The 26,423-nt window shown below is 43.1% G+C and overlaps 1 protein-coding gene across 5 annotated transcripts in view; it reads left to right on the forward strand.

Moving 5' to 3' along the window:
- Lrrc3b (leucine rich repeat containing 3B) overlaps positions 1 to 26,423 on the forward strand; it is an 85,972-nt gene that overhangs the window by 56,883 nt on the left and 2,666 nt on the right. Inside the window, exon 1 of one of the 5 annotated variants that reach the window (XM_036198549.1) lies at positions 9,001 to 9,151. The exons of the other annotated variants lie outside the window; for them this stretch is intronic. The gene's annotated coding sequence lies outside the window, so the exon portion shown is untranslated. Of the gene's footprint in view, positions 1 to 9,000; positions 9,152 to 26,423 lie in introns of those variants that run through there. 5 annotated transcript variants of the gene reach the window in all.

The following is a 26,423-nucleotide window of genomic DNA, read 5'->3' on the forward strand; positions in this document are numbered from 1 at the left end:
TATGATTGATAATTAAACCTATTTTATTGTTTGTCTTTTTTAAAATTGAAACAGGGAAACATAGACCTTTGCTATTAACTGAAATTAGTTCTCAAAAAATTTCCTGCTACAGACAACATCTTACTATTTTTATCAACCCAAAGATATCAATAACTTTTGCTTATTTCCTCAAAGCCCTTGGCATTCATTTCCCCACTAAAACTGTTCATTGAGGAAGAAAACATTAAATCCACAATTCAAGCTGGACTGTGTGCTTGGGACTCCTACTAAGTTGTACTTTCCAGCTGCATGTCTCTACCTACCCAGGAAGTGGCCTGTACCTTAGTTTCACAAGTCAAGTGAATGGGGATTCTGCTGGGGTTTCTCTTGTGTGCAGTCTGTGCCATGTCAGGATTGGGAATTCTTCTATGGACACTGGAAATGCGACTTTACAGCTCAGCCACTTGCCCACCACGAAAAGCCATGTGTAAGATTCCTCAGTAATCCAGTAAGCCTCTCTATGGTGCATGCCAAGCATGTAGTTTTCCTTCTAGAAAAAAACAGCTAATGCACACACAGATGGCCTCCACACCCTCCCACATAGTGCAGAAGCCATGCACAATGTGAGGAAACTGGTTGGCTTGTTGTATTCATAGGATAAACTACATGACTTCCCTCTGGATCGTCAGTGACTTTTCTTTTTTAATCAAAATTAAAGCATGGCATGGCCTACCACACGGGGGGATTCTGTACTGACATATCCTCACACACAGATTTACATGTTTTTTTTGTTTTGTTTTTGTTTTTCAGGTTTTTCAAGACAGGGTTTCTCTGCGTAGCTTTGCACCTTTCCTGGAACTCACTCTGTAGACCAGGCTGGCCTTGAACTCACAGAGATCCTCCTGCCTCTGCCTCTGAGTGCTGGGATTAAAGGGGTGTGCCACCACCACCCTGCTGATTTACATGTATTTTAAGGAACCATCCTTACCTAGGTGTGGTTCGCTTTCCTATTTTGTTGTTAGCCACTGAATTCTGTCTCTGAAGCTAAAGACAGGGGATGTTGGACAGAGAGGAAGAAACATAATCTTTGGTTTTCTCAAATATTTATTTTGCCACTTATATACTAAGAAAGACATTGTGGTGGCTAGTTTTATGTCAAATTGACACACTCTAGAATCATCTGAAAGGAGGGAACCTTGGTTGGAAAAAATGCCTTCATTAGATCTTGGGTTCTATAAGAAAGCAGAATGAGCAAGCTATGGAGAGCAAGCCAGTAAGCAGTACCCTGCCCCTCATGGCCTCTGCATCAGTTCCTGTCTCCTGGTGCCTACCCTGTTTGAGTTTCAGTCCTGACTTCCTTCAATAATGGACTAAAATGTAGAAGTGTAATCCAAATAAACCCTTTCCTCCCCATTTGCTTTTGGTCATGGATTTCATCACAGCAATAGAAACCCTAACCAGAACAACAGTTTAATGACTGTGTTCCTGGGGAGAGAGAGAAAGAAATGAGAGAAACAAGGAAGGTGAGCCCATTTTCCTATTGTATGCTAGAATATTTTTATTAATCTTTTGTGTTATGAAAGTTTTTTTTAATGGATCATGATGCCAATTCTGTGTGAACACACTAAATTCCATTAGCAAACAAATATAGGTATAGATTTGTGAGGAAAAGGCTATATTGACTAGGTGGTTGTAACAGGACAGTTGATTTGAGAGCTTCAACTGAGTTACATTTCTTTTAACGGCATCATAGCTGTAGCATGTGAAATCTTCCTTCCAGCCTCCTGGGAGCAAAAGACATGAACCTACTGTCTTTCTTTTGCAAGAGGCAACAGTGTGTAGTGTGTAGCATCCAAGCTCTTGAGTTGGAATATCAAGACCAGGCTTTGCAACCGATGTCATCAGACTTCCCTGAGCCTTGATTTCCTCAGCTATTAAAAGAGCAAGAGTTCATGGGTTGGACTTTTGATGGTGGCTCTGAAAGCACAACAGGGGGGTGTGTGAGCACAGAGCACAGAGTCCTGATTAAGACTCCATCAATGTCAGCCACAACTGTTACAATAGTTACTCTTGTCATGTGTGTTAGCTTTGGTGCCAACTACTGCCTGATAGAAGAGCCACCACATGGTTGATGAACTTGGTATAAATAAGTGTTTCTGAAATGAATGAAGGTTCTTGAATGTTTAAACAAAGTGATTCATTTAATAAACCAGTATATGCAGTGTGTTTGTCAGATTTGGTGGTTGACTGGATCCACTCTATACTGTAGCCAACTAAAATCATGCAGACACAGGCAATGGCTTTGTGCCAGACTGTCATCATGCCCAACTTGTTCGTGTTCCTTTTCTTTTCTGACACCTTGCCTAGGGTTCAAGCCCTTCTACATATAATCTGTACCTCATTACCACTACCTTGTCCTAGAAAATGCTCAAATTGACTCAAGCCCTGCCTGCTTCCTCTCTGTCACATGCCACGCACATCCCAGTGTCCCCTGTGAAAAGTCTCTAGCTACTTCCATCAGGTCTCCTGGTTACTTGAGAAGCCACATTTCTATTTTCTTTGTTCTTGGTGGGAAGAGTTGTTTATTTCCCTTCAGGATTGTTTTCATGCAAAATGCTGTTGGAAAGACAGTCTCAAGCCTAGACAAACAGGGACAAATATTTGAAGATGGCTATCCTTCACCATGATACAGCACTGACGCTGTAAGTGTCCTCCTCAGAGCCTCACTTGGGGGTGGCAGAACTCCAGATAATGGTCCCTTCTTTGCCATTGGACATCACAAGCTGTAGCCCTATGGTGTCAGTTCTCTGGCTTCCTTTTACTTTGGTTAGCTTTGTGTTTCCTGTTTCCCTTGTCTGGTGTGCTCACTAAAGACAGTGTAAGAACTGAGATTTCCTGATTGGTGCCCAGGCCTCTCTAAACAGCACCTGTGACATATGAAATTGGCAGGCAGAAACAATCTGTCTTAGCTAGGGTTTCTATTGCTGTGAAGAGACACATTGTCCATAGCAACTCTTATAAAGGAAAATGTTTAATTGGGGCTGGCTTAAGTTTCAGAGGTTTAGTCCATTATTATCATGGTGAGAAGCATAACAGCACATAGGCAGACATAGTGCTGGAGAGGAGCTGAGAGTTCTACATCTTGATCAGCAGAAGGAGACTGTGTGCCACACTGTGTATAGCTACCTCCACAGTGATACACTTCCTCCAAAAAGGCCACACCTACTCCAGCAAAGCCACACCTCCTAAAAGGGACATTCTCTATGGGTCAGGCATTCAAACACATGAGTCTATGGGGGCCATTCCCATTCAAACCTCCACACAATCCTAGCTTTGTTTATTTAAGTCTTCAGCTCTGTCTGGGTGATTTGAAGGTTTTTCTTTTCTTTTCTTTTTCCAGGCAGAGTCTCATCATGTAGCTCAGGCTATCCTAGAACTTATGAATCTGCAGGGCACGACTTCATCAGACTTTGAGCACTTCTATTTTTTAGTCATACTTAGGACATGCTAGGACTTTCAGAGTACAATTTGGGAAGGGAAGTCAGGAGAGGTCATAACAGAAAGGTGAAGCTGGGAAACCATATGGGGTCTCCTTTATTCTTTGTTTGGAGCTACTTGGGCTCTCTTTAGGAAGTAGTCTGCACCTTAACTTCAAAAGTCAAGTGAAATGAAGGACATACACATGGCTTATGTGACTTCTGATCTGCTGAGCACATTGATTAGGTGGCTGTCCAACTGTTGCAAAGCTTGTATCCTGCAACTGCACCATGGTGGTTCCAGGCTCATCAGTCAGGCCTAAGCCCCATCATGGTCTTAGGGAATGCACATACTAGACTCAGAGTATAACCAAGACTACTGAATACAGGGGGTGGTTTGCAGTGCTTTAGTCCAACACAGAGTAGAAGGGTCATGGATGAGCAAACCTACATTACTTTAGGATTACATCTCTACCAAGAAGTGAAACTAATTCAAGACTTCAAGCCTAAAATCCATCTTACTAAAAACAAGGCCACCCACCACCCTGGTCAGCCCCCTGGCCATCTGTTTTATCAGGCCCAATGTTACAGCCTAGTAAGATTTCTACTCTGTGTTGCTCTCTTGCCTGCCTGGGCAGAGTTGGGATGTGGCATGCCAGTAGGCTCTCTCAGGAATAAACCTCTATTCTCACTGCAGTGCATTTTGTCTGGTGAATGTTGGTGTGAGGCAGATCTGACCCTTAGTCCACAGATCATTCCTTTCAGTATTTTCCTGGCTCCTTCCAGCTGGCTGGCCCTGCCATGGATCCTTCCCATATCTGCTGGTGAATCAGCCAATTCAGATGATTTGCTCAAGTTATTCACTCAGGACCATGGCTGGCTGAACAATTTCTTGGAAGCTTCCCCTGTCTTGAAAACAAGGCTTAGAACATTTTAGATCTGTCTACAAAGACTTTTTAGTTACTAAGAGTGGCTGAGCAGATTATACTGAGCTGCTGAGCCCAACTGCCTCTTATGAAATCAAGTAAATTTCAATCTATGTGGCATCAAAGGACCATGGAGCATTGGGAATCTGGCCAGTTGGTGGACAGTTCTGTGGCCTTGACTGTTCATGTGATGCATGTCACCACCTCTCTGCTGTCTCGTGTTGGCAGTGTCTGCTCTACTGCTTCCATCTCTGGCAGGCATAATGAAAAGTCCCTCTCTTGGCAGTCTACTTTATGCTGCTGTACCGAATACCCAAATGACTTATTGTGAACAGAAATTTACTTCTCAAAATCCTGAAGAATGAGAAATCCAAGAGTCTACTATCTGCTGAGGGCCTTCCTTCCTGCACCATTAGATGGCAGGAAACAGGACAAAGAACAGAAGGGGCCTCACTTGCCCCCTTACAACAGCATGAATCTTCTTTTCTCGAGGGTCTCTAATCTTCACGATGCTACAATGACGATGGTGCTTTAATGGTAATTGTCAATGACAGACATTCGAGCTGCAGCTCTCACTCCGAGAACACATAAGTTCAGAATGAGCTCCTTTCTCATGCAGCACCCCAGACCTGAGTTCTCCCGGGGTGGCTTCGTTACTCCATCCTCACATATGTGCGGATGTTTGAAGAGCTCCAGTTCACCTTTCTTAGCCTTGACTGTCCTGTTTCCTGCAAAGTGCTGTCTCACTAGCTTGTGACATGGACAAAGATGGTATGGCTCTAAGTCTCCATCTCTTTGTTTGCAGAATGTAGACTTCACAGTACAGTGGCAATAACGTGCTCCAAGTCACGGTTCCTCAAAAGAGGGGAATTTCATTCTTATTTGTGGTCTCAAGCCTGGCCTGGAGACCTGCACTTCCCAGTTACACCCTGACTTAGAGAGAGGCAAAAGCTCACACAAGTTATATTCAGAATCATTAGCCCAGGGGTTTCCATGAGCATTCCAAGAAGAGTAGAAAAGGGTGATTCTCAGTGTCCTAGGAGAATCAGCCCTAAATGATACTCTGCCCTTCTTAAAGGAGTGTGGTGATGCTGGGACACCATCCACATGGAAGATGGCATCAGGATCCTTCTTTGCAAGAGCTGGAACAAAGACAGGGTGCATACAGTCAGTTATAGCTGTGTTCACTTTACTCAGAAGCACCTCGTGCTGTCAATACTGTTTTCCACCCATCCCCTGCTCTACTTAGCCACCCCAGTTGGTGGAAATTTTCTATCAAGTAATTCAGAAAGGTGTTATGTTCACTGATCTTTATTCCTTTCAGATCTGGAGCCTGAACCCGATGCCATTCAGTGGTACAGGGGTGAAGTATGCTCAGATGCCCCATGTCAAAGGGGCCACTCAGCTTCTCAGTTGCAATGTCTTTCTCTGGTGGCAAGCATTTGCTGACCGTATATTGCCAATAGCTCCCCTAGATAGAAACAGTCATGTTCTCAGACTTAGACAAAATGAGCAGCTGATAGCTTATTCACAGAATGGGGTCTCCCCAAATCGCACCCATCCCTGTATCTCTCTTTTCCCCAGTACTCTGGCCCAGTATGGATTCCATTTTAAATAAAGGACATCGCTGTTGGTTCTTAGTGATCTCATTTCTTATGCTGGATAGGAAATCACAACATGTCCACACGGTTGGGTTTGTCCGGCGGACCACCTAGTTATTTCCAGTTCAAAATAGCCATTTCCGGGTCAAACATCTCCCGGGACTGGGACTCCATGGCTTTACATGGTTGCGTAAAGCGCGCACGGCCATATAATCTACGCGCATGTGTGGAGTAGCCATATGTGTTCCAGTACGCATGCACAGCAGCCCACTCTTTAAAAAGCCAGCGCCATTTTGCACAGGTCTCTCTTTTCTCTCTCCTCTTTTCACTCACGTGTGTGTTTCACACAGGCCTGTCACGTCTGTCACATTCTCCATCCTCTTTTCATAAACAGCTCTTCTGTGGATTTGTCGTGTTCGGGACTTTTTCTTGCAGGGTAAGAGCGCTAAATAACTAACAATGCTAACTTGAGCTTTGCTTCTTAGAGTACTAGAAGCTCAGAATGCTTACTCGGTCTCCTTCTGCACCAGCCAGAGCCTTCCCCCCAGTCCTTCCACATTCTACCTTGCATGTCGTTTTTAAAAAATGAGTATCAGAGTCTCTCTTTTGTGGCAAATACCAATAACATAATAAAATAAATCTTACACTAATAAGGAAGTGGTGATCTGGATTCATTGCAGTGTGGTAAACAAGTAAACAGTTGCCTGTTTGAATTCTAGAAAGCCAAGGGCAGGGTTTGCCACACAGGAAGTTTACTGGGGAGTATCCTGACAACTAACAGTTGGGGTGGATGGGGCTGGAGAGGGGGAAACAGTGACTTTGACGCAGCCCCTGACAGACATAGCCCACCTCACAGCAGCTCAAGATCTAGACTAGTACCCATACAGGTTCTTGGAACTGACCCCAGGTCCACTGCAAGAGTACCCTAGCTGGGCTGAGGTGTCCAGGCCCGATTCCTTTTGATTGTCACTCCCTGGCTGTGGCTGTTCCTGGAGGCTCTGTGGGTATCTATCACAGTGACAAGCCTTGAAGAAGCCAACGCTTCAGAACTGTCTACTTCTAGCCCTTCCTGTGTTGTCAAGCCCTCATTACAGGGGGGGGCACACATACCCAATGGTACCCCATTGGGTACCATGACAGAGAAAGTAGGAGATTGTTGACTAGTCTGCCTCTGCTCTAATCAATAATCCTAGAGTAAAGAAAGTAGTTTGTCTTCTCTAGGTTGTGACCTCAGCACCCCACATGTGTCAGTGACAGTACAGTGGTTTAAAGTTTTGCTGTATTTGCTCCTATTTCCAACTCTATAATGATTTAATGTGGCCGTGTTTACTTCTGCCTTTGTGGTTCTTGGTCTGGTCACTAGGGACCCTTCACTATCTTCTTGTGGCTGTGACAATCAGGGCTCTCTCTGCATTTTCATTTTCTGTGCTGTTGATGAGATCTTGTGCATCCAAACATGGGTTTGTTTAATAAGAGCTTGGCTGTTCTCTGTGACATGATGCTCAGAGCATAACACCCCTTCCTTCTTTGAAGAAGCTTCACAGGGAGAGAGCTCCCCCTTTCTTCTTTCATCCCACAGATCATTTCCATACAGCCCACTCAAGATTGCCTGGCAGCACGGGGGATGGATAGGAATAACACAGAGAACTGTAAGCACAGCGGCCCTGACTGCAGCCTCCTCCCCGTGTGCACTGGGAGCTGAGCAGCGTACAAGTGGCTGAATTGACTCACTTGAATTTCATCACTCTGCCTTCCCTCTGGGACTGGTGATAATGAGTGGCAAAAATGACCAGGGACCACCAAGGAGACAGATTGGAAAGGGTGAGGTAATCCACAGTTGAAGTAGTTAGAAACTGGCCTTGACTCTGTCACCTCATGCAGCCTTAGCTCATCCATCCCTGGTTACTGAGCAGAGCAGCCACACAAGCAGATGGCTTTCCTGCAGCCTCCAGACAGATCCTTTGCAAATTATTTCTTGCTTTGTTTCTGTAAAGAGATCTCATTGAATCTTTCACTGTGGCCATCTCAAATGAGACGTTGCTGACATCCCTGTAAAGAAAACACAAATGTTCTAAGACTGGGAGACAAGATAGGATAATGGGGGTGAGTATGATCAACATATGTTGTATGTTTGCATGAAACTCACTATTTTGTATAATTGATATAGGCCAGTGAAGCACTTAAAATATTGCAAATTAATAGTAATGGGACGAATGTCCTCATTAGCTTCAGCTGTATACTCAACATAGCCTAGAGGCATCTGAGAGTGTCTCAGTGGGGAATTTGCCTGGATCAAATTGGCTTGTGTCTGTCTCTTTTAGTCTTTGTCTTGATGATTGCTATAGGAGGGTCGAGTCCAATGTGGATAGTGCCGTTCCTAGCAGGTGTTTCTGGACCTTATATAAGAAAGCTAGCTGAGCATGAGCTTGAGAACAAGCCAGAGAGTGCCAGAAGACAGCATTCCGCCATGGCTCTTGCTTCCCGATTCCTACCTGCAGTTCCTGCCCTGTCTCCTCTCAGTGATGGATTGTGACTCGGCAGTGTAAGCAAACAAACCCTTTCCTCCTCTGAAGTGTTTCAGTCACAGTGTTTGTCACAACAGGACAAAACCAGAACAGTGGACACTCAAAACTAAGCCCACGTCCTCCCTCCGACCACCACATTTACCCTTTTCTGGCCAGCAAAGAATGATCCCCTGAAGAAGGGACCAGGCACACATTTTAAATAGAAGACCACAGGAAGTATAAAGGTGCTCCTTTGTGCTGGGGGAAAGCTTAACCTGGTAAAGAATGATGTGCCAGCACCAGCAGAGGGCAATGGCTGTCTCTAGCTCATCCCCATAATCATAGCCTGGAGCACACTTTCCCTGGTCAGCTTGGCAATTGAACTGCAAGTGTGGCCTCTGCTCTCACTTTAGTGCTAGACTGTTGTGAACTGACTCTTCTATTTGGCAAGTGTCAGCTCTCCATGTGACCAGAGCCTCTGTTTTTCTGTCACAGACAAATGCCAGGCATTTCAGTTTGCAGAAAAATGCTGGGCCTAGGGGACCCAGCAGCCAAACATGGGAACCCTGTATGTGCGTCACTCCATCTGCCCAGGGTCCGTGATGACGTCCTTCCCTCCAAACACACTGAAACAGGCCATCATCTCTCCTTGCCTTTCACTCCCTGTGAGTATGTGTACTTCTGAAATTTGTGGGCAAGGTCTGTGCCACAGGATTGGAAACAGTGCTTTGGACACCGGAATCAATCCTGACTGGTTACAGACTCAGGCTCTCTGTTTCTCTTTTGAATCTAAGTTTGTGAGGAACAGCTCTCAGTAAGTGGCTTCGTGGTCTTCCCTTCCTTACTTGTGTCCCTATGGACTACACACAGCTCAGAGGAGGCAAAGCCAGCCCTGGGTAGCGTCAAGACCAGCTCTTCCCATGAGCATTTTAGGTTCATGAGATGTTCTGCCCCATTTTCATCCACTAAGTCCTTCATTGAACAGCTTGTCCTGAGCATGTGCTGTGCCATCGGCCAGGCAGTCCTGGGGATGCCGGCAGCTGTGGTATTCAGATGCTCTGCTGTCTGGACCATGCACGGATGTCTTGCTCTACTCTGTCCAAACTTTCCGTCTGTGACACTAGGCATTGTTGAACTCAAGACAGTGAAAGGGAAAGAGCTGCTCAGTGACCCGTGCTCCTCAGCCTGTTGTTCCTAAGTGAACGAGTCTGAGACACCATGCCAGATGTGTTTTCCCGGTCCTCACAAGCTGTAACTCAGGGTAAAAATAAGATAGCTTGACCTGGCCAAACCCATGTGTGAGCTGCCTGCATATAAAGATTGTCTCTGTAACATGGCATTGTTATTCTGCATCTTCTTGTTCACTCAGCTTCTGTGAGCCACCAACATGAGGAGCAAAGGAAAAGCAAAGGAAACCTCTGGAGAGGCAGAGGCCAGGAGAAGGGAGATGGCCTTTCCAGAACAAGACACTAAATCCCAACTGGCCAATGTGAGCCTTCGTGAGGCTCCTGCCATCTCCATTTCCCAGTGCACTGGGCTCTCTGTTTTCCTTTTGCACACAATTGCATGGGAAATGGCTCTCAATAGTAGCTCTCTATCCGTCCCTCCCTCAGTCATTTTTGTGCAACTGTACCACAAGCAGTGAGACTTAGAACAAGGTGTCAGTACTGATGGTCTGCTTTCAGAGTTTATGCAAGCATTCAGAGGACACAGGATGGGTTTTACTGCTGAGCCTTGCTTCCTTCTCCTGGGCTCTCAGCTTCCCCTGAATAGATTCCTGCCACCATCCCCTGCTGGTCAGCTCACAGTAGAGTCCCTAGGAAAGTGCAGAAGAACTCTTCTGCTAGATGTGAGCAAGGAGGCAAGGAACATCTTCACTGCGTCAGGAAGACAATTAAAGGACTTGGAAAGTTTGATTTGGTGTGTTGTTGACAAAGCCAAGTCCCCGGGTGGCTGTTAATTTTTCCGGGTGCTTCCCAGGGGAGAATTGTGCCAACTCAGATCCATGTGTTTCCCAGTACAGCTTTGATGCACTGCACAGGACACAGAAGATAGCAATCTCAGATCAAATTTCCTTTTTTGATTTGAGGGATTCTTTCTAATGAATGGTTATTTTTGGTTGGAAAATAGTATCTATATTTACCTGAGAAAATAGAGGTGCAACATGGAGAGGATCCATACCACTGACCTAAAAAATTGACTGCTTCCTGGGCTCACTGCAATCATAGGTAAGCTGGGGTGGCCTGTCTCTGACCCTCCTGTCAGAACTGAAGGCCCACTGACAGCACTGTGAATGCCCTGCCCAGGGTTATTAGTCAGAAGGTTTACACTCTGTATTGTCTTTAAGGGCATCAGCTTATGTGAAAGTATAAATCACAAGATAGAACCTATAAGATCAACTTTGACCTCCCATGATCCTTCATGCAATCATGGAGAAGGTGGGGATTTAAAATGTACTTGCAGGTGCTTAGCAAAACGAAAATCTGAATCTGAAATCAAAGAGATATTACACGGATGTTGGTGATGGTTTTATGCCAGTTGACTCTGCAGGCAGATTGGAGGCTTTCAGTTCAATGTGATGAGTGGTGACTCTGGACAGGACAGCTGCCCAGCCAAAAGGTCTGCTTTGTGGATGAGATGATCCTGGACTTGCTGGCTTTCCTTTTTATGTGCACCATTCATGTAATCTGCCTCCATGCCAGGCCTTCACTCACTTCCCTGCCTCGGCCAAATATTTGAATCCCTGATTAGGAAGAACAGGTGGTGGATGGACAAACTGAGAAATGTGACTTCCCTATTTATCCCTGATTGAGGTCAGGAACAGGCTTCAGTCTCTGTATCATTGGATGCTTCAGAGGGAATCACGGGAGGTCACAGCTCTGGATAAGGCTCACAGAAAGGGTATGACCAAAGTACAAATAGGAGAGTACCCCATGCATTTCCAGGGTAGTGAGGACTCTGTTTAGTGGGAGATGGGACTTCATACTAGATGCATGGTGGCAGTGGGGCCTGAATTGATTAATTGTTATTTATTGCACTTGTAGCATAGGATCACCAAGACATGATGTTAAATTCCCACTGATTTTCTATAGCCTTTGCTTCCTTTGACATTTGTCTGTTTGCAGTGTGAGTCTGAGAGCTGGAGAGAAACATAAGCTCTGTTTCTAAGATCACATCAGAAACAAAAACAATTCAACAATGGCACATAATTCAGATTCATTGTCCACAGACTAGATCCAGGTTCTGTTCAGGTGTCTTATCTAAATAATCTCACTTTATCCTTAAAACACTCGGAAGCAGTAAGGGCTTCTGTGGTTCTCTGCTCACACACAGGGGGATCAACACAAACACAGTGAAGGGACTGTGTTCCACAGCCTGACTCCAAATCTCTTTGTCCAAGCCTGCACAAGGTGCTTGTCTCTGCATCACCCATTGTTCTAGACATCAGGGATTCATGAGCAAACAGTATTTCAATTTGTTATTCAAGTTTGACCTTCAGATTGCATGAATATCTTTCATCTATGTGTCAGGTTTTCTGAACTGCTCAGAGGTTACCATAACAACCCAGAATATTATTGACTGTGATGGTCAGCAAATAGAATTAAGTAATTTGTTTTCTAATGACAGTGGAATTGCTGATGTCCTTCAGCAGTGAGCAATGACAGCACTTGTGAATAAGGACTCTCTTACACTTTGTTAAGGAGCATACACTTATTAGTTGTTGACGGTAAACAAGTACCGGTCATGCATGTGATAAGGAACAAGTATATTAAGGTATTTAATTGGTAAGATGGTCGTGTGTATTATTATCTACATAATAAAATATGAGAAAGGTGCTTGTTATCATTCACATGTGTGGGTAGCTTGGTTCTGGGCTCATTGGCTCACTCAGATGGGTCAGATAAAGATTAGGTAACTGCATCTGATGACCCAGGTGGACTATCTCATATGTATGAAGCCGAGAGAGCTGAAGCTTGAATACCTCAGGTGGAAAACTTGGCTTCCACATCATGTGGCCTTCCATCATCCAGCAGGCTCCATGTAGTGTGCTAATGCGTGTCTTGGCAGGGTCCTCAGGAAAAAAAGCAAGAGTACAGAAGTCCTTTCAGAGGGACTCAGAAATCATACCCATAACCCCATCACTTCTGTCTGCTGCTATAGCTAAAGCAAGTCTTTAGGCGGGTAGATTCAAGATTCTATCCCTGGGTAAAAAGAGACCTAAGATCACATTGCAAAGGGGAGTGGCTATTATAGTATGAGGAATAAGCATTAGAAATAAGTGTTTCTAAAGACATTTTACAGGTGGAAATGCTGAGGTGAAATGTTAAATAGACCACCCTAAAAATTATGAAATGATTAACTAGCAAAGCACTCTAACTCACTAAAAATTAGCAGGTAGTTGGATAACAAAGTTAGACACTAAGCCATGCCTAACTCCAAGGCTATTTTTGACTTTAAAATTTTTTTGTCAACTGATTAGTTGGTTGAATAATGAATGATGCTGAGTGCTAGGCAAGCTCTCTGAGCTATATCCACCACTCTATTTTTACTTTTTAATTTGAGACAGTCTCCCTAAGTTATCCAGGCTGGCTTTGTACTCATTCTGTAGCCTGGGGTGACCTTAAACTTGTGACCTTCCTGCCTCAGCATCCCTGAATAATTGAGATTACAGTCCTGAATTCATATGTCTATCAGACCCAGCCAATGCATTGTGGTCATTGTTTTATTTTGTTTGGATGGGGTCTTATGTAGCTCAGGTGGCTTCAAACTCAAAATGTCAGCAAGGATGACCTTGAACTTCTCTCATGCCCAAATGTTAGGACTGTAAATGCTTAATGAAAGTGGTGACCAAAGATGAGGAAATAACCAAGTATACAATTCAAACAGCAATAGCCCTTTTGTTCTCATTATTAAAGGCATGGATTGTGTTAATCAAGGGACTTTGCTTTAATTAAACGAAAATCCAGCCCTGAGGATAGCTGTAGGTTATTGTTTTCTCATCTCTACTTGGGTAGGCCTTAACTGGGCAGGTGTTTCTCATGGTAGTGCTGCACAGACTGGTACTGATGAAGTGTTCAACTGGAATCCCCCATGCACGGCCTTTACCTCACGCTCCCCCAGAGCATGTTGGTGAAGTAAGGAGCATCACTAGCGGTAGTGAGGGAGTATTGATGCTGTTCCGTTCATTCCAAATTCAGAGTGTAGTACTATGTGCATACAGTGTGGGGACTCTCCAGCAAGGGCTTGTGTGCTTGAGAAAATCTGGGTTATGAGTTAATATGGTGTTGATTCTCAGAAACTCTAACAGATTGATGCCTGCTGTTATTCTCAAAACCAGCAGGATGACTTTAGGATATTCATTTGATGCAACTCGTAGACACCTGGAATCCTATAGAACCCTTTGAAAATGCAAAGTTGTTCTGATCTCCATCCAGATGTCTAGATGTATCAGCCCATAATGCACTGCTCCACTGGAGCCTGTAAGAATCAAATAGGAAATATACTCCTTATGGAGTAGGGTCTGAGACAGGAACATTGGCTTGCCCTGGGGCCTCAACTGGAATGGGAACTGAGAGAGGAACCTGGATTTGTATAGATTCGGGCCTGTGCCATCTCCTATATACTTTTCAGAAAGTTTGAACTGTCCAGGGTGGCTAACTGGTAAGGATAACTATGTCTCCTATGCACATTTATCCTCTGTGGGTCCTAAATGAGAATAGGTTAGTAGTCAGTGCTGACAGGCCAATCCTTTTCTTTATTGTCTGGATTCTAATCATGCTCATAACAAATGTTTACAACATAAGTTAGCTGCCAGAGCCTTCTCCTGGAGGTGTAAATGGTAACAATTGTTAGTGTTTATTCATCCTTGGAAAGCTCTTGCCAGTGTGTGTGTGTGTGTGTGTGTGTGTGTGTGTGTGTGTGTGTGTGCAGATTCATTGATTCAAGGGCATGTTTGTGTACATACATGCTTGTGCACCTGCATGCACATGCATGTTTATATACACATGTGCATACACAATGTTTGTACAAGTGTGTATGTATACATGTTTACATGTGTATGTGTGCATTTGTGTGCATTTGATCATGTGTGTGTATATCACTGCTTTGTGAGTGCATGTGTATGAGTGCATTATGGACATGTGTCTGTTGTGTATGTATATCCATGTGTGCACTTGCGTATGATTTCTTCCTGTTTCATTCACAGGTGGTCATACATTCAAGCTTTTCCCTCAGTGACACATATCTGAAATTTTGAAAAATCATGAGTTGTAGATTGTTTTGTTGTTTATTGATATGCCATATTATTTAATCAATCTTGATATGGTGGGTATTTAAATGAATTATAGTTTCTATCATGTGTGTGAACATGTTAAAGGGAGCATGCATAGGCTGAAGTGAACCTCTCAGGGGTTGGCTTTCTCTCTTTCCTATCGTTTAATTTCCAGAGTTTGAACTCAGGTCATGAGACTTGGCAACCGGAGCCTGTTTCTAGTTTTTTAACCTTCTTGTTTTTAATCAAAAAAAAGACCAAAAAATTCCATGGAAATCACATGAACTCATCATTTCCCCAGTGACTCTCTTGTCAAGAAAATGCTACAGGAGTTGTAATGAATGTGTGTGTGTGTGTGTGTGTGTGTGTGTGTGTGTGTGTACAGGTGTGCATGTATGTGGGGACCTGAGGTCAACACTGGATGATTTCCTTCTAATCTCTCCTCACCTATGGCTTTCCAATGCAGCTAGACCGGGTAGCCAACAAGCATCAGGGACCCTCTTACCCCTGCCTAGTGCTAGGATTACAACCGTGCATTTCACACTTGATTTTTCACTGGGGTTCTGGGCAGGAAGTTCTGTTCCTCCTGCTTGCACAGCAAACACTTCATCTACTGAGTCCTCATCTCAATGCCAACAGGTTTCTTAAAATACAGTTTTGATAAAAGAAACAGCACTCCAGCCTCCTGATCTCTTCTTACACAGGAAGTGAATAGACCGGGGTGGTGTCCCCATCAGATTTCACAGCTATGACTGACTAGACATAAAAGAAGTGACCCAGCCTCTTCAAGAGACCTCTTCCTCAGGGGCTTGCCCAGTTCTGCGTGGTCCATTTTCTATGCTATCAGTACAGATGCTCTACAAACTGGACAAGTGTGACAAATCTCCCAATCTAAAGCCACCATCCATTGTGTTGTTCAGTGGCTTTCCAATAATACAGATCATGAATAGAATGTTTCCATCTGATATCAGTTCAGAAGAAAAATATGGGAGAAAGTACAAATATCTAACCAAAAGTTAATGTAGTAATCAATATTGCATAAAGCCCCCCTTTGCTGGGGTTAACAAGTCATGGGCATTTAGGACTTTGAAAAATATAGATACACAAACATGATTAGCTGGCAATTATAAAAAAAAAATTACATGCCTGGAAGAATGAATTTGATTTGTTAGACAGAACAATTCCTAATATGTTTCACTTAAGAGGAAATCTGTTTTACAATATGACATGTGAAATTTTGTTAACAATTCATACAAGTTTGTCTCTGTTGATGCTTAGAAAGCCCATGAGAAATCCACTGTGGTCTGCTTGAGTCCTGGCCTGGGATAAACATAGACCTGCAGAACTCTCTAGGATGTTGTCTCCTGGACTGCTTATCTGGACCAGTCGTCCCATGCTACCATCATTTCTAGTAAAATGTGAGGCCAACTTGGTAAAATCTTCTCCGTGGAGAGATGTTTGCTCTACTCATTTTCTGCCCCACCCTGCTTTCACTCTAATTTCTAGCGCCCGCCATTCTTGTTAGTAATGTAGCTTTTCATGGCATACAAAGTCTCTGACAGACTTTGATTTCTTCTCAATGCTTAACCGAAAGTTTTGTGTGTCATGTTTTCAGTATTCTTTCCCAGGATTTTGTGAGGATCCTGATATTTGAACATGTTTGTATCTTCTAATAACTGATCACCTTTCTATATATTGGAAAACAATATTTTCCACTCTGATACCTTTACTGTCTTCATTTGGAAGCCTAGAAACTCAGAGATGAAACATGTACTCAACTCTGGCAGAAGTTCTTCACCCATGTGGAGAGCAGGTCAACAGAAGAGATTTCATTCTCCTTCGTTGTTGTATTAGGTCCCCAAGGCTTATGCAACAAGTTGCCACACATTTGAATCCTGAACTAACATGCATCTATCCTTTTATGGTGGTTTCAGAGGCAGAAGACTGACATTGGCTTCTGTAGGCAAAAGTCAATTTGATTCTCAGGAATGATGACGTATGTATGTGTATGTATGTAATCCCAGCTTTCAAGGGGCTAACATTGGGGATAGCAAGCTTGAGGACAGCCTGGATACATAGTGAAACCCAGTGTCCAGAAAAAGAACAAAAAGAAAACCATCCTTAAGCAAGATTAAGAACTCTACGTACAGTCAAAATGCATGTCCTGACCTCTGTGTAACCTGTGCATGTAAGAGTTCTGGTGCTGTTTTTTTCTTGTCGGCCTGTAAACCTGTACAAAATACCGTCAAGCATTTTGAAAGCTCATTTACTCAAGTGAAAGTTGTTTAGCTCACAATAGCATGTTAAAATATTTTTATTAATTTAACACTTTGATCATTGGTTTCAAAGGCCACCAAGAGCATATCAAGGTAAGAATTTCTTTCTTGAGAAGCCCACACTCAGCCCAGAATGGATCCTACGGTGCTACTCTCCTTGTCTTACATATCTCTTCCCTCCAATCTCTTAATGTTTATGTTTAAATCTATATAAAACATTTTCTTAATAAACTTCAAGTGTGTGTCAAAAGAAGACATCAACTTGCTAGACAGACACAGCCCTGCCAGAGACTGCAAGGGAGAATCCATTCTTTGTTTCCAGCTTCTAGTGGTGGCTGGATTTCTGGCCTCCTCACTTTAATCTCTAGCTCAGTAGTTAGAGAATCTTTTTTTCTCTGTTTACTCTTCTTTTGTTTCCTCCCAGCAGGTCTATCCAAATGCTTCACATCAATCCTCCATATAAAATATACACATTATTTCCCGGCAACCTCAGAATGTTTCCACTCAGATAATCAACTCGAAGTTCAGTATCTAATCTAAATAGTATCAGCTCAAAAGTCCCCAACATCATCATAAATTGTCTCAGGTCAGACATGAGACAACTCTGAGAAAGAGCAGTTCTGAGGTTCTGGTTTCCTTTTCTAAAATCAAGCATCTGGTGCCTTGCATATAGTAGGTGTCCACATACCGTTAGCTTCCAGGTATCCCCTCCTCCCTTTACTCATTGCTTTCTGACTTTGCTTTACCATTTTATTTTCCTGCTACAGATTAATTTTTTACCATGGGCCACTAGATCTTCTTTATAGGCACAGCCCCCTGGATCCTGTGTTGTAGACTTTGAAGAATATTTTTTTTTTTTACCTCCTTCTTACGATGTCATTGCTAAGTTGCTCCCCACTAGGCACCACCTTCCTTTTATCTCACTCTTCTGCAAATGTGCCGAGGTCAAAATGTCAGTGAGATTCATTCCCTTACCTGCTTATTAAGATGGTAGCTGCCATTCATGTGTAGCTGCAGGGAAAGTGGCCTGGCTTCTTATGCCATTTCCAGTATGGCTAGAAGACTCTAACTTCAGCTTTCAGGTTATGTGGCCAAGGGGCATTCTAACTAGCTTGAGACACAGCCACTGAGATACAGCCTCCCTTTTTTGCTCAACTCAAATCTACCCCCTGCTTATTTGGTGAGGATGTACCTACCATCTACTTTCCTCCTCTTCAAGTCATCCAGATGCCTAACATTTATAAGTCTGATGGCAGGTGACAATTACTATGGACAGTTTATCACATTACTGAAGCTGCTCTGTGTTTGGCTCCTGCTATTTCAATACTTACCATGCCACATGGTGTGGGAATCATTTATATCCCAAGTTCAGATAAGAAAAGCCAGATGACTGAGAGAAAGTGACCAACCCATAATAGCTGTGTTCACCAAGTAAAACTATGTCCATCCCTCATGTGACAGGCAGAGCAATGTGCACTGGGATTATACAGCACAATCTCGAAGAACCTCTGTTTTCTGCTCCCTGGATTTCCATTTGGAAACTCAAAGGAACTAATGTCTAACTCTAGGATTGCTGTGACATGCCCACAGCACTGAGAGGACCTCTTCTTTTCTTGGGGTTCTTTTCTATATGTCTTAGTATCTCCCCTACGCCAGATTTTCATCTGAAAGAAAAAAAACTTTCTGAGAAGTTGAAAAAAGACTTGTTACAATGACCTTTGTCTGTCCTGGCATCCCCTTGTCTGCTGTGACAACCTCTGCTCCATGGGCCTTTCTGCTTACAGACAGTTGTTCGGAGAACTCATTCCCAGTACTTCTGCATGGATCCTGAGAGGAAGGACCATCTCTGTCCTACGCACATCATTATAAAGCCCAGGAAATTTCAAGTTGGTGCAATAGCATCTAAAACTCAGTCTGCGATTAGGCTTCCTCAGCTCTTCAAGCAACATCTGCTTTTCAGCCCCCGCCCCCTTTTTAAGTAGAAAGCCCATTTTCCCAATGTCTTTGTGAAGTAGCTTCCCCACCTGGAAGTTCTGTGTCCTGTCTTCCTGTTGTTGCCGTGGTTTCCTTCTGTGTGGTCCTGTGTTCGTTTTCCTGCTGTAACCGTTCACTCTAGAGTTCCTTCAGTTCTGTAGTAGTGTAATTCTTTCATCTCAACTGGATTCTGGTGGGAGTTTGTCCTGACATGAGTGAGGTGCAAACCATTTCCTTTATGTAGAAGAAAATAACTGAAATTATCCAATAAAATTATGTGTTATTTTTTGTCACAACTATTGAAATCTAAGACAGAGAATCCTCCTTACTGACTAAAACTTCTGGAAACATCTTTCCCTTGAACATCCTGGAAGCTCTGACAGCACTGAGGATGCTGTTGATGTTTTTGCTTTATCCTTGCTGTATTTGATTGGTACTAAAGCATTTGAAGTGTGGGGGTATGTGACGTGCTAGCTTCCTGGACATGGCTCCTTGTGGAGCTGGGATTTGACCTTGGTTTGGGATCTCAATATTATGCTTCCCCTCCCAAGTCAGTGACTATTATCAATTTAATATAAAATAGATAGGGGGCAGGATTAAGAAGGATAAGGCATTTTTAAAAAGGTAATAGACACTCATCAACACAGAGCTACATCTGAATCCAGCATCAGTTAGGTCTTTGTAAAAGCAACCTTCAAGCAACCTGCACTCTGGTAAGACAGTGAAAGCTTAATTTATGGAGATTATATTTTAAAAGTTTCCAAAGCTCTCGCTACTGTAGACATGTAAGCACATGCTGAGAAATAATAATAGGGAAGCAGAAAGAAGCCAAGGTGATGGTTCCCACTTAATCTCATAAACTTACTTCATGCTGTATAATAATTATGGATATTAGTCAAGACATGGAAATATTTTTACCCTGTGCTCTGAACCCACAGCAGAAAAAAATTCCTGGCTAAAAAAAAAAAAGTCTTGGACTCTGTTTTTCTAGTGAATTCACGGATAAGAAGAACTTTGAAACCCTTCAGAGCATGTAGGGAGGAGGCAAGATGTTCAGAAGTCGGGTTGCCTACTATCTCAAGGGTTCACTTAGGACACACAGATGTGTCCTAGTTAGGGTGTTATGTGATGTGATGAAACCATGACCAAAAGCAAATTGGTGAGGAAAGGGTTTATTTGGCTTACACTTCCACATCTTAGTCCATTGTTGAAGGAAATCAAGACAGAAACTCAAACAGGGCAAGCAAGAACCTAGAGGCAGGAGCTGATGCAAAGGCCATGGTGGGGTGCTGCTTACTGGCTTGCTCAGTCTACTTTTTTATAGAACTCAGGACCACAATGGGCTAGATCTTCCTTCATCAATCACTAGTTAAGAAAGTACCCTACAACTGGATCTTATGTAATCATTTCCTCAACTGAGGCTCCTTTCTCTCTGATGACTCTAGCTTGTGTGAAGTTGGCATAAAACCAACCAGCATAAAATATATTCTGTGAGGAATGTTGTAGGCAGGGAAAAGCTGTACTACAGCTGACTGGAATAAGAACAGATGAGTCTCATGCCATTGTGATGTTAGAGGGTGGACTACAAGGACCTCACAAAAGAAGTTGAGGGCATGTAGTCTCAATTTGACCAGACTCACTCAGAAGGTTCAGAGAGCTGGTTTGGCATTAAAACTCAGCACTTACATTTACAGATTCTCAGTAATTGGAAATGAGAAGGGAAAGAGAGGCACAAATCAAGTTCACAGTGGGTGGCAACTAGCCTGGGGAGCATCTCAGAGTCCAGGATCTGACCCAAAGAGATTGGAGGTTGGAGTTCTGTCTTGCGGTCCAGGTTCTGTCTTGAAGACATACAGAGTCCAGATTCTTACCTGGAAACATCCAGGATACCAGGTTTTATCTGGGAGCCATCAAGGGTCTATCTTCTGTCCTAGGGGACATTTAAGATCCAGATTCTCTCTTGGGGGGATCCAGGTTCCCAGTTCTTTCCTTCATGACTTCTGGAATGCAGGGTTCTGGCCTGAGTGGGTTGGAGATCTGAGTTCTGTGCTGAGATGTCTGTAATCCAAGCTCTGTTGGGGCATGTCTGTTATTCTGAGTTCTGTCCTGAGAGTATTCTTCCCTCCTCTTTACCATCATCATTATTATGACACAGAGCAGTTTATATTGACACAAACTGCGTCTAGGCTGACATTGCCCATTTTAGTAGAATTAGATGAGCAGGAAACAGAGGAGCATGACTAAGCATTAGTACAGCGTACTGGGGTGTCATGAAACACGAGACTCGAGGTTTTGCTTCTGACACTGAGCAGGCGCACCACAAACAGGCTATAACCTATGCAAGTCTCCATTTTGTCATCACATCAGGGCAACAGCTGCTCCTACAGAGTTATGAGGACCTTTGTACATCCCTGAGAAAACGCCATTCCACTTCTTCCCCGGCATTCCCTTAGTCTCCATTCCTTTGCTTGTTCTCAGCCTCTGAAGGAGAACACCATTCAGCCCCATAGTTCCGTGATTAGCATAAGGTAGTAGATAATCTTACCATCATTTTAAGGGACAAACTTACTTTAAACCAAAGTACAAATTTATTCTAGAAGATTAATTATAACATTGAATCTTACATTCATCTTTTCCCTATCACCTTTTGTCTCAGGATAAAAGAGAAAGGGGTAATGGTTTTCTCTTCTCTGTCCCATTCACTCCACTCCCATGTCAGGTGAGATATCAGCTGCCCTTGGAAGTACAAATAGATGGAAGATTCACAGCCACTAGACCTGATAATTCTTTCCCAAGACTCTTATGTGACACAGTCCCATTCTTTGGTTCCATGACTCTGGGATCGTATGAATTCCAGGTGTCCATACATCTAAACCTAAGCACGGACATTCCTTGGTTAGGATTCAGGATTCTCTTTTATTTTCTTGCTGCTGGGGCACTTTTACCCTGGAAACTATATAGTACTTGTTCTGTTTTGCAGGACATCTTTGCCTTTGGTGACCATATCTGACCCATAGTAGCCAGTTTAACATCTCTGTTTACACGTCAAGGAGCAAGACCATTAAACCTCCAAATATCACCATGACCACCTCCAAATGACATGACCTGACTCTGATTCTAGATCACACTCCTCTACCAACCACCAACCCCCAAGGTCATGGAATAAACTACCCTTGGAAAAGATGATGACTGAGGTGCCTTTGGACCCTTTTCATCCTTCAAGTAGGTTAGAAGATGTTAGACTACCATGATGTGCCACTCAAGATTCATATGGTAACTTTAACCCCTCACTCAGGAATTCTATATCTATTTTCCCAGAACCCTGGTCAGAATTTCAGTTACCACACTGCTAGATGGGTGCATCTCTAAACAAATGCCTGGCATGTAATAAATGTAAAATGGTAGCTGTGTATGATGAAATGAGAACAGATCCAAGTTCATTTCAATAAATTTTTACTAACATGACTAATGTGGCAATGGTAAGACACTGAATACTCTCGTGATCATGTAGTCTACTAATTGTAATAGGTAAGTAGTTATTAGGATAGAAAGTGATTGTAAGTGGCAGTTCGGATACTACAGAAGCAGAGGTTAGGGTCTCAGGGAGCATTGGTGCCCTTCATGGAAGGATTGATCCCAGCTGGTATTATGGAGAGGCTCCAGGCTGGTTGCTGCAGGGGGTGGCTCACATTGTCATCTTTGCATATTTGTCATCTTGCAATGTGACCTTCCCTAGTTCCCTGGGCTGCCACTGTCCAGCCCTCACATGAGGAGAACACCCTGCTAAATGACCACATTGGTCTCGTTTTCTAGCTACTCCATGGTACCTTTGTACTATCATTGTTTCAATGTTTATAACAGTTTTATGCTGTCAGAATTTCAAACCATACAGAAGTGGGTAATATGCAGTCTTTCCTTCTGGCAGGCTCTCAAGTCCACTGTCTGCTTAGCATTAGCCATCACTAACTTCCTTTTGGAAACTGCCTGAGCCTACGGAAGCAGAGTGAACGCCCGTTTTCATTTGCGTGTTTCCTCTTTTAAAAACATTGTACATGCATGTGATTCTACTGTAGGAACCTCCTTACCAAGCTATTTTAGGGGTCATCCTTTGCTATCCTTGCATCTGCGAAGCTTGTCTCTCACTGCTCTCTGCACTCAGAAGGGGCTAAGGAAGTTTTGTTCTCATGTTTGTTGATGTTAGATGTTCTTCCTGTTTTTAAAAAAAGACCATAGAAGCCTCGCTAAGTTTGTTTTACTGGTAGTGATAGTCTGTAGTTTATATGGCATGTAATATATGTGTGTGTGTTATATTTTCTGTAAGTTTAAAGATACATAAACACAAGCCCTTTGTCTTATCATCTTCCCCTTGACTTGTGCATGGTCTTACTTTCTGACACAGAGAAACTATTAATGTATATAATTATGTGATATTTCCACCATTGATTTGACTTCTAGATAGTGCATTTAGAGGCTTTCCTGCTTTGTGACTTTTACCTTTTAACCAAATCCCCATGACTGGAAGCAGTGTTGTTCAAAATCCAGTGAGTAACATCAGTTTCTTCTGCAATGGTTCATGCAGATGCCTAGGTTAGCCTCTCGATGGTACCGCCTATCTCTTAATCACAAGAAAGAAATAGAAAACAAGACGGCGACAAGCAGTCAGCTGCCGAGGGAACTGTCTTCTGTCTGCTAAGTGGACTTCGTTTTCTTCATTATGGAAAGGGTGTTTAATGACTGTCACCAACTCCAACATTCATCTAATAGCTCATAAGCTTATGTGGTTAGAAAATGTGAGCAAGGCTTGAGTCTTGGAATAAAATGATCCTCTTTTGGGCACAGGTCACAGCTAGACATCATGTTTGGAAACATCACAGCTTTCTGGTTGTCATGGGCAAAGGGATCAGTGAATAGAGATAATGGAGTCCAGTGAATTGGGGTGTGCAGAGGAGTTTTGAGCTAGTAAATGTGCTTTTAAACTTGTTCTGTCTCATTAGTGGGTCCAGTTCTGTATCAGTGTTAGTTCTGTATCAGGACAGCCGGTGACTAGTGATTCCAGTTCTGTATCAGGACAGCTGGTGACCAGTGAGTTAGTTCTGTATCAGGACAGCCAATGACTTCTGGCTATCTCTGCCATCCCTCTGTGACCTTGGGCCTTCTCATTTTGATGGCATTCGGCTACCCTCTTCTCCAGCACCACAGCTTATTTCCTCTTCAAGTTTGTGTGCAAAGTTGAATCTAAACAGACTGGGGGGGAGGTCCATTTTTCTATGCTCCCATTAGCATTGTTCTTTGCAGGCAATAACCAGTGAGAGAATCTCTCTGTCTTTCTTGGAGCCTCATCTGCTCACTAGCTGTTGTCCATTTGTGCAGTAAATTAAGGCTATGCCATGCTGCCAATCTCTTTGAACTAGTTAATCAGCGTGACCAGCTTTTCCATCCTCCCTTGTGAAGATGACCTCACTTTATTGAATGTTTTGGCTGTGCTGGGTATCTCCTCAACACTATGTCAATCTACTTGTTCTTGTGATGTAGCAAAAGTTCATTTCTCATGGTTCTGGATAATAGGATATCCAAGATCGATCAAAGTCACAAAAGATTTTTATATATAGTGGAGGCTCATGTCCTAGTTCAAAGATAGTACTCTCTATGTGTCCTCACAAAGTGCAGAGACAAAAATTTCTCTGAAAATGCTTACAACAGGTACTAATGCTGCCCATGCGGGATCTATTCTTCCACACACATGTTTGTGTTACCCTTGTATTGGTAATAGATTTCAACACATGAGTCATCAGAGTCCATAAATATTCAGCCCATAGCAGCTCTCCACTGTGTCTCCTGTCACCATAGTCCAGGTTGGGGTATAAAGCAAGTCACAGTAGCTGAGCCATCTAGTTAATCTCAAAAGGCTTTTTTCTTTCCTCATTTTTCAACTATCACAGTTAGAAACTTAGACACTTGTTTGGAGCCAACATCTCTGCAAGAAAAAGATGCTCTGTATTAATTTTCCTAACAAGCATTCCATGCATGGATAGCCCCTTGGGGAGAAGGGGCCCCTTCTTAAGATGGACTGTACTCTCATGCTAAAACCTCAGTGTGATTCAGACCCATTTCTTATGTGACCACGGCTAAAGAAATGCTTATTCTAGAGAAACCATTGCCAAGTCTAGAGGAGTCTGATGACAAAAAGATCCACCCCTCCATCTCTCCTCAGGTGCCTGTGTTCTCAGTTTTTCCAAGGTTCACCACATCAGCATATGAAACCAGTAGACACGTAATGAGTTGATTTTTAAGTGAAAGATAGTAATAGTTGTTGTGCTAATAAAAAGCATAGATAGGCTTTTCAATATCTCATCAATTCATTCCCTAACAGTATTTATATCTTACAGTGTGCCAGTCACTATGTGGCTGTGGGTACACATCCAAGAAGGATGATAGTAACTATAGCTGATAAATACTGAGCTCTCACTGCCTATATATTACCTCATATAATTCTCTGATCAACTTCATAATTAAGTGCTTTTGTAATATTAAATCAAAGACAAAGAAATGATAGAGAGATGGAATAATGTGAACAAGGACTAAAGCTGGACTTCATAGTGCTTATGGACCATTTACTGTTATTCCTACATGAGACAGACACAAGTCTATACCCTAAAGGAATTCATACTCTGAACTAAGGAACATATCGACTCACAGATCAATCAACTTAAAAAGAATCTCAGGAGTGTGAAGGCCCTGAAGAGCTTTCCACCTTTCAGTCAGTCTGTGGCTGTTGGACACACTGAGTTGATGGCTGTCTCTAAGTTGATGTGCACTTCCTCTATTTCCACCAACAAACCCTTTTGTCATGCCGCCGTGTCCCCCTGTTATCGTCAGTCTGTACTTCTGCCCCAGTCTGTCTTGTCTGAATATCCCTCCCTGTCCTGTCCCTTTGTCTCTCTCCCACTTAGATGATTATTGGAGATTACCAAATGCCACAGTGTAGCTTCAGAGAACATGGGAGGGAAGGACCCTGACCACAAAGGAAGCACGGTATTGACAGAGGGCTTGGTGCTTCTGGGTCTCCTTCCTTTATGTTTTCTGCTGTTTAATGGAATCAAGGAAAGCAAAGACCCACCGGTTGCCCAGTGTGCTGGGCTCCTTCCTTCTTGTTTTCTGGCACTCGAGGCATGCAGAACTCCAAAAGCACATCCACGTCATTCTGTTGTTGTTAATCTAATTTTTCCATGATTAACAACTCAATTCATTATGTTTCCAGCTCACATTAATCATCCTTTCTGTGAGTTTGGTAACATTTGGAATAATTTCCCTATGAATTTATCCATCTGGGATCTCTATAAAAGATAGGCTTGCACAAAGCTCTTTGGTGCTCACTGCTGAGAGTGAAGGTACTTATTGTTCCCTGAATCCTAAAAG

Source organism: Onychomys torridus, chromosome 9 (assembly GCF_903995425.1).
Source record: "Onychomys torridus chromosome 9, mOncTor1.1, whole genome shotgun sequence".
NCBI classification, from domain to species: domain Eukaryota; kingdom Metazoa; phylum Chordata; class Mammalia; order Rodentia; family Cricetidae; genus Onychomys; species Onychomys torridus.